Consider the following 9,742-nt stretch of genomic DNA (forward strand, 5'->3'; position numbering starts at 1 on the left):
GCGAAAGCCAAACACACTCTGGCTAGGCTTATAAATGCCCTAGGGCAGATAGCCTAGTATGAACCTATGAAAGTATGAACCTATGTGTATGTAGTAGTACAGAACATCATGGTGGAAATGTAGGTTTACTAATCTGTCTCTTGCCAACTGTGTTTATGTTACTGTGTGCACATCCCCTGTGTCAGTCCTTACTGTGTGTATACAAAGGATATACCATTTTGTCTCCCTGTTCCACCCGGTGAACTCAGGAATACATACCACAAACCTGTCATACACAGTATCATGCATGCCCTCATCAACTGCATCAGGCTTGAGTCTATGGGAAAGAAATGGCAGGGCCAGCAGGTGTTGACAGGTGAATCTGTTGCAGTTAATGTAATGGCTACTCTTGTGAGGGACCTGCTGACAGTACTGCAGTAACATGTTCTGTATGAATCAGCCTGTGGTACTACACAACACTGAGCTGACATGTCTAAAGGCTACCTATATGTGACAAGGGGTATGTATGCAAGGTCACACTGTCTGACAGCAGTGTCCCTCACACATGGTTGCATGCATACACACCTGGTACAAGTACATATAAATCTGTACTTTGCCTATGACACAGTCTGTGTATTCCTACTCTGCCATACTCCCTCTTGTAAATGTCTGCAGGGCCACAGCCTGCAGACACACAGACACCTGGAACTCAATCAGATACAGCATGTCAGACTACATTCAGTCAGTGGTACTAACAGAAATAATGCATCCTGGCTAATAAGGTACAGTACATACACCTGTATGTGTACCCATAACAAATGCAAGCAGATAGCATCTTACATAGCATTACATAGCTACATTGTACTATATTCACCCTGTGCATCAAACCAATATTAGCATGTCCCTCCATCAATGGTATGGAGACAGGGATGTGGCACAGGTATCTTCCTATGCACAGGGTGTGGTGTGGGTTTGCCAGAGGCTAGGCTGGGCCATACAGTTGACATCATGTGTGTGTGTTTGGAGAGGTATCCAATAGATGGGCTGTGCAGAGGTGCTGTGTGTGTCCAGAGGTGACCTGCCTGTGATACAGATGTGTGTGTGTATGTATGCACACAGTCACACCATGTGGCTGCCCTACACAGTGGCACATTGGACAGCTGTGGACTGTACATGGCAGGGTGTCCAGTTCACCGTCTCCAGCCACGGACACGGGAACTGGTCCTGAAAGAGGTATCACTAGCATGACCAGGTCCAAGGCCAGATTCACTACTGCTTCCTGATAGTGACTGTTGTCTGTTGGATCCGTGCCCCTGACGAGACCAGACAGGACCACGTGCCCATAGCCTGCTCTGGTGTGATGTGGACAGCAACCCCCCCCCCCCTGCCACTATGGGAGTGTGAAGGTGCATGTCCCCATAGACTTTCAACTGTTGGTGCTGACCTACGTCCATGTGACCAATGCCCATCTCCCACCACACGCTGTAGCACAGACATGCCACGGTCGAGGACTGCCAAGGTCTTACTCCACCGTCTATTCATGACCTCAGCATTTTGACATGTTGCCTTAACAAGGTCACATATGTCACCACGTAAATCAGGAAGAGTTGCATCTACCACCCTGAGTATTGTCCGGCATGGTGTTCACTACATGCCTGTGCATTCATGACAGCCCAAAACATGCGTCTAGTGACTCCTGCTGTGGCACTTGCGACAGCGGATTGATGAGCAACAGTCCTCCAGCGAGCACCCCTGTCCATCCACCTGTGTGGGACCTCACCTGCACTCTGGCTATGGCCAGTGTCTACACTCACACCTGCCATAGTCACCACACTAGCATGTTCAAAAACACCACCTGCCAACTGTCCATCATCTGTGGCCACTGGTGACAGGGTATATGTGGGCATTGTCACTGTGTGCGGGGATGGTGTGGACAAAAGTGGGATGCCAACCAATGACACAGATTCAGCCCCTAACAACTCCACCTGTACCTTACTATTCCTAGCATCATTGTCAGAGTCTGCAGAGATAATGGCATTAGTTTCCAAGCAGGTGGGACCTCGAACCCCATCACCACCTGTGAGTGGAAGACAACATAAATGTACATTAATGACTGCACTTTGAGGTTGGCTGTTACACACATGCACACATGAACATGCAAACACACACACACACACACACACACACACACACACACACACATACACACACAAACACACACACACACTCGCACACAGAAATGCACACACACACACACACACAGACTTACAGATGAGGTGGCAGAAATCTGTTACACAGACCACACATAACCCAAATGGTGGCATGCCCTCAACATCATGCACTGCAGCCAGTTTTACTACATGTAACTAACAATAAAGAGAGCTGGGATATGTGATTAGTGTTAGAAGGTGACTGCCCTTCTCCAGCACAGACTGCACCCATGTACACATCATTGCTGTTCACCTGTATAGCACAGTGTCAAGTACTACAGCACATACCTCACAACTGTACAGATCCTCACATGATGTGTAGAAGTCTGGCTCATATGTTTGCTCTATTTTTCATAACCCTGTGTTTCTGTGATACATAACTGGGATGATCTGAGGAGTGACATCACTAATTAATGACATACATTTGAGTGTCAGACCTCCAAACCAGCAGTAAATGTATGGTCACACAATTCCTGTTACACAACAACCTTCTAAGCTTACAGTGGATATGATAAGTGTACACAACCCTGTTAACATGCAATGTTCTTGTAATATATAAGATGAGACCGCAATAATGCATTCAAATATGTTACTCACATTTCCTGTGACATATGACCTGTGCAATCCAATCAATAAACAAACAAATGTACTACATGTAAAATATAATGACTGCAATATGTACAATGTGGTGGGTGCATAAGTGTGCATACCCTTAAAATGATACTTTGTTGAAACACCTTGTAAGTGACTTATAGCATTCACTTTTCTTGTGAAAGTGTCTATCAGCATGGCACATCTTGACTTGGCATTATTTGGCCACTCTTCCATGCAAATGTCACCCAACTCTGTAAGATTGCAAGGGCAGCTCATGTGCATAGCCCTTGTCAGGTCACACTGGGGTTTGTCTATCTAGTGTAGGTCTATTTATTTTTTATTTATTTTATATTTGATTACCGGGTTGGTCTAATTTCAGCAGAGACCTGGGAAGAAAAGCTCCACATACATGACAATCATAAAAAATACAAAAGCTCCACATATATGATAAAAATACAAACGTCAGAGATGAGTACAAATTAATAGAGCAAACATTAGTATATCATAGCATAGTACAATGAGAAGTTACAAAAGTGTACAATATAGAGTGTACAGTAGTAAAACAGAAAATATAATGTATTTGAGTAAGAAAGTGCAGTGATATATATACAGTTATATACATACATTTAAAAATACAATTCATTATGGTAGTTTTTTTTCTACGTTTGACCTTTGAATAATGCCAGAGGAAGATTTCTCTGAATGGTGGTGGTAGTGCTAGCCATGGCCAGTACAGGTACATTGCCAGAGGAGATTGAGGTGGGGTTTTAATTGGGTTTTAAAGATGGGACTGCTGTTTTGCAATCTGATATCTATATATTATAGCACATGGACAGTTTGTGTAGGTCTGTCTTGTTAAGGTTTGTTAATACAGGGGATGCATAAAGCAATGTAGAGAGAAGGTGAGTTCTGGATACAGTAATTTTGGTGTTTTTGGTTAGATAGTTTTTGCAGCGGTATAGGGTTCCAAGTTTTTTATGGACTTTGGATATGGTTTGTGCTATATGTTTGTCAAACTTTTGGCTTTGGTCAAGTATTACACCAATAAGTTTAGCTTGTGATACTGGGGAAATGTTGGTATTATTGGCAGAATTGATAGAGAAAAGAGCAGAAAACTCAATAGTTCTGGTAGGGCGGAAAAGCATAAGTTGAGTCTTTTTGGTGTTAAGTATTAGTTGTGAGTTTTTTAACCAGTTTTCATTATTGGAGAAGGCCTCTTGGGCTTTAGTCTGAAGTGTTTGGAGTGTGGGGGCTGAGTAGATCAGTGTAGTATCATCTGCATATTGGACTATTGTATCTTGCTGGGTGGTAGTGTGGAGGGTGTTTGTAAAGATATTAAATAGTAGGGATCCCAGTATGGATCCTTGTGGTACACCTACTGTAACTGGGAGAAGGGGGGAGAAGGAATTATGCCACTTAACTAATTGTTAATGGTTGGATAGGTAGTCTTGAAACCAAAGCAATAAGGGGTTGTTTAGACAGAGTTCAGCTAAGATAGTAAGTAGTTTGCTGTGGGATACTGTACCAAATCCTTTGGACAGATCAAGGAAGGTGGCAGACACTAGGTTTCCTTGGTTCCTATATTGATTGACAGTGTTGGTGAAGGATATGAGTGCTGTGGTGGTGCTATGGAATGGGCGAAAGCCAGGTTGCGTGTTGGTAAGGAGAGTATTTGTAAGTAAATGTATTGTCAGCTGAGAATGGATATATTTTTCAAGGATTTTTGATAAGGGGGATAAGATTGCTATGGGGTGGTAGTTGGTAAGTTTGGCTGAGGGACCACCTTTCTGTAAGAGTATTATGTAGGAGGCTTTCCAAAGGGCTGGAATGGTATGCTCATTGATAGACCGGTTGATAAGTATTGAGATGGGATAAGCTACAGCACTAGTGGTAATTTTGATGTACTCTGCAGGGAGTTTGTCGACTGCCAAAGTGGTGGGTTTTAGTTAAGTGAGGTGCTTATATATGGTGTTGTTAGGAACTGGTTTGACAGTGAATGGATGGTATGTGTTTGAGCTGCTGATTAGTTGTGGGAGAGTGCAAGGCTGACTGTTGCTAGTTAGGTTAAAGATGGAAAAGTGAAGTAGTTGTTAAATTGAGTAACTATCTCCATATTATCTCCTCTGACACTGGGGGGAGGGGTAGTGGGTTTGCCTGGTTGTAATACTTGGTTGACAGCTGCCCAGAATTGATGTGGGTTAGTGGTATGTTTTACTTATAGCCCTGTGTAGTGTCTAGACTCTGGCTAGGCCAATCCATAACCATGAGTGTGTTCAGGTGCAGCCTTTCTTAGGTAGCTTTGGATGTATGCTTTAGGTCTTTGTCATGTTGAAGGCTGACACCCCACCCCATCCTCAGCATTCTTGCAGATGCCTGATGGATTTGGGCCAGACATGGGTGTTATTTGAAATTCCCACCACCCTGAGTACAGGCCCAGTTCTGGCTTTGGAACAGCCTCCCCACAGCAGGCCACTGCCACCAGCATGATTCACCATGGGGATGTTGGTGTTCAGGTTAAGAGGGGTGTTGCTTGTGCACCACACATACCTTTTGGTATTGTGGCTGTGAGGTCGATCCATAGTCTCATTACACCATAACACATTTTCACACATGCCTTTGGGAGACTTGATGTGCTGTATTGCAAATTGCATCCACCCCTGGATGTTTTCTGGCGTGGGGAAATGCTTCCATCTTCTGACCATACCCCATAGGTCAGACGTATGCAGAATATGGGAGAGTGTTCTCACATGCAGTACTCAACACTAGTACTTGTAAGAGATTCCTGCAACTCCCTCAGTGTTGTTGTATGTCTCTTGGCAGCCTCCCTGACCAGGTTTTGACATATCTTGTCATCATTTTTGGAGGGACATCAGGTTCTTTTCAACAGCACTGTTGCCCCATATTCAATCCACCTTTTGACTACTATCTCCACTGTGTTCCATGGTGTATGCAATGCTGTCGTAATGTTGTTGTACCCTACTCTTGACTGATACCTTTCAAATATGAGATCCCTTTGCTGCTTTGTAAGCTGTCTGCAAGCCATGGCTGTTGCTGTTGCTGTTGCAGGCAGCTGAACAAATGTCATGAATATCCTACTTGGACAGCAGACTGTTATTTGATGTTACTCAGAGTGCCTTTAATTGATGGCAGGTGTGTACCCAAGTAGACTGAATGCTGTCAGTAAATCACAAGCTGCTGCAATATAATATTATTTGACGGGTGTGCACACATATGCATCCAGCTTATTGTAAGGTTTGTATACTCCATATTTGCTGCCCAGCAGATTGATTGGTTTTACAAGTGAATTCTTCATGTCATACGTCACATTACAGGTTGGAAAAGGTGTGGACTGACACATTGTGGTCTCAGTTTGTATGTATATATATATATATATATATATATATATATATATATATATATATATATATATATCACAAACACCTGGCATCTTAACAGTTTATATCCACTGTATGACAGTAATGTTTCACACATGTCCCTACCTTAGGCCATTTGTCCTCCCATTTTGTTGGTCTCTGTCCAGAAGTCTTGCAATGACAGGTTCTGAGGTATGCAACAGGGATGTTACATTCTCTTCAGATAGGCCCTGGTGGTGGCCACTGTGATGCAATGCAGTTAACCCCACCACAAGTGAACATGCACATAAAGCAATATGGCTATGAGTGACAGTTTTGTGCATGGTACATTGCATGGCCTTCAAATGCCTGGGGTATTAGCAAACCACAACAAAACAATTCCGTACATACCAGCTTCATGCTGCCATCCCACATGAAGACCAGATGGACCTAGGTAGTTGTGGGAGAGAAGTATTGTCACTAAACTCACATGTGGCATTGGTACAGGATGGATGCAGCATGTCTGCACATTTACAGTACAACCCCCAATACTACACAATTTGCTCTCCTTCACCATAGATGTGCACTTCTGTGCATTAGAAAACCCCATCTACAACTGCAATCAAAGCTGACACATGCACGTACATATTCTACAAATACAAGTATGTCTGCTACACTAGTTTAGTAATCTCCACTGGGGCCTTACCTGCACACTCCTCGTCCATTGTCTGGGTGCCACCCACCTCCAGCATGCTGGGGGGGGTCTGTACCTTGATGTTGTACTGCGATGGGTGCCCCATGGTTGCTGAGGAGCTCCTCAGTGGGTGTCAGGGGGGGCTGCATGGCTGGGCCCCCACCTGTGGCTGTGCGGTCCCTGGCCACTGCAGCTGCCCTTTGCTGAGCATGGAGTATGAGGTCATTTGCACAATGCCGGACCTACTCGTATGTACGTGCATGCAGGCCGACATCATTTACCCTGTGGACAAGGTCATCCCACAGGCCGGTCCTCTCCCGCAGATGTTGCTGGCTCCGGCCAAACATTATGGCATGGTTCTGTAGTATGGCTTCTATGATTATATCTGTCTCAGTCACTGAGAAAGTAGACTTTTGCTGATGTGACATTGCACCTGGAAGACATAAAAAGAGAAACACATCACAGGACCTCATACATTTGGCAACAGTATGTACAAAACCTGCACAGCTACACTGAATACCAGTAGCCACCACTCACAACCACAACATACCCCTGTAATCTATCAGCACTGTATCTGCTTGCATTGCACTGCTGGTCCTGATGTGTCATATTCCCCCCATAGAGGGGTATTTAATTTCATAATCCTCTAATCCTCGTTCATGTCTGTGTAGAGGGATGACATTGGCCATCTTCCATGTGGATGGGGTGTGGATAGTGCCAAGGCTTGGTGTGACCACAGTGTGTAATGAAGCTGGGATCACATGCCTGAGTTCATGTAGGATGCGGACAGGGATGTTATCAGGTCCCATGGACACTTACGCTTGTTGCCTTTCAGTAGGCAATATGTACCTGCTCACTGATGATGAGGGGAGAGGTGTGGGTGCTGTGCATATCCACCTATAGTGATGCTAAGCCAGGGGATGATGTTTGCCCTAAACCTATCTGCAGTAGGTTGGCTATAGCTATGTTGTGTGTGTATGTGGTCTGACTGACCACCATTACAGGGTGGGTTGGTTTGTTGCCTCTGAGATTGCAGACATATGTGAAGATGGCCTTGTGATTGGCCTTGGTGGATCTGTCCAATCTGTACTCATAGCCTTACATTACTCCACCTGTGACCTTATATGCTTGATCAGACAAAGGCTGACTTGATGCCAAGTTGGTGTCAGCTCCTAATTTGCCCTGTACAGCCAATATAGGGACCAAGTCTGTGGTTTGTGTATTGCTGCATTCCAGCAAAGGGGATTACTCTACTTTGATGGAGGCAGGTTTTACAAGTAAGGTATTATTGAGTCTATACAGCTATGTTGGTGTTCATATAGCTGTTTGTAGTAGGCATGGACACACAGTCATAACACAGTTGGACACCTCTCCAATTTCAAACAGATAATCATGCTTATTGTAGTACCCATGGCTGTGTCAGGGTAATGCAACAACCAGTAGCTTTAGAAATGTCACTCTGTTGGATGCACAGTAACTAAGATTACACACGTGTACAACATGTACAGCTTATTGAACTGACATCCAGGCCCTTGCTAGCAAACTTAAACCCACTTGTTCTAACGCTGAAACCCTTAAACCCAGTGACAATCTCTCCTTTAGCTTCCAAAAAGTTCCAACTTCACTCATTAGAGCCCTAATAAAAAAACTCAAACCAACCACCCTTTCAGCTGACCTCCTTCCTCCAGACTACCTGCAAAAAGCTGCTGATGCCATACCATACCTTGTCACTATTTTGATAAACAGAACCATAACTGAAGCCTCTATCCCATCTATCTGGAAAATATCCCATGTCATGCCACTCCATAAAGGTGGCAGCTCAACTGAACTGTCAAACTATAGACCAATAGCTATCTTTTCCCCTCTGGTTAAAATTATGGAAAAGTGTATCCATAAACAACTCTTACACTACCTTATTAAAAATAATCTTCTGGCCAACTCCCAGCATGGATTTATCCCACAGCACAGTACCACCTAGGCCTCCTCTCCTTTTGTAATGTCATAAACTCCATCTGTAACAACAACAAACTATCTTCTGCCCTGTTTCTTGATCTTTCCAAAGCCTTCGACATGGTTAACAAACAGCTACTCTTACTTACCTTAAAGAAAATATCCCCAAACAACCATGCTATGCAATGGTTTCAGTCTTATCTTAGTGGAAGACAGCAGGCTGTCCTTTGGCAGGACAAACTCTCCACCCTTCTCCCCATTACCCTTGGTGTCCCTCAAGGCTCCATATTAGGTCCCCAGCTTTTCTTCCTCTTTATCAATGACCTCCACACTGTAATCCCAGATGCAACCTGTATACAATATGCCGATGACTCCACCCTGATCTGCTCAGCCTCTACCCCTACAGATCTCCTTAGTTTAACCCAGAAAACCTTTAACACAGTGGAAAACTGAATCTCTAATTAACGGCTGATATTAAACCCTAATAAAACAAAGCTATTGCTCTTCTCCCCTACTTGCAAATCCTCTCAAACTTTGTTTACTATAACATCTAACCAGATAGGTATACCAAACTCCTGGGTGTTATGATAGATAACAACCTCATATACAATATGCATGTAAACCAAACTATTAAAACCGTTAATAAAAAACTTGGCTCCCTATACGAAAACAAACCTTTTCTCACCTCTCTAGCTAGGACTGCCATCTCCCATACCCATCTGCTTTCAACTCTACTCTATGCCACACCAATACTCACTAACTTGAACAAAACTGATCTCAGCAAACTCTCTAGCTGCTACAATCAAATTGCCAGGTTTGTCACAGGAACTCCCTACAGGACACACCATTATCAAAACCTACACCTCTAAGGTTGGCTAGAACTCCCCAGGCTAATTCAATTTAATCAACTTACTGTAGCATTCAAGGTTATTAACCATCCAGAAAAAAATGCCCTCCCTTAA

The sequence above is a fragment of the Protopterus annectens genome, chromosome 5.part0, assembly GCF_019279795.1.
Source record: "Protopterus annectens isolate FY-2018-M chromosome 5.part0, PAN1.0, whole genome shotgun sequence".
In the NCBI taxonomy this organism is placed as follows: domain Eukaryota; kingdom Metazoa; phylum Chordata; order Ceratodontiformes; family Protopteridae; genus Protopterus; species Protopterus annectens.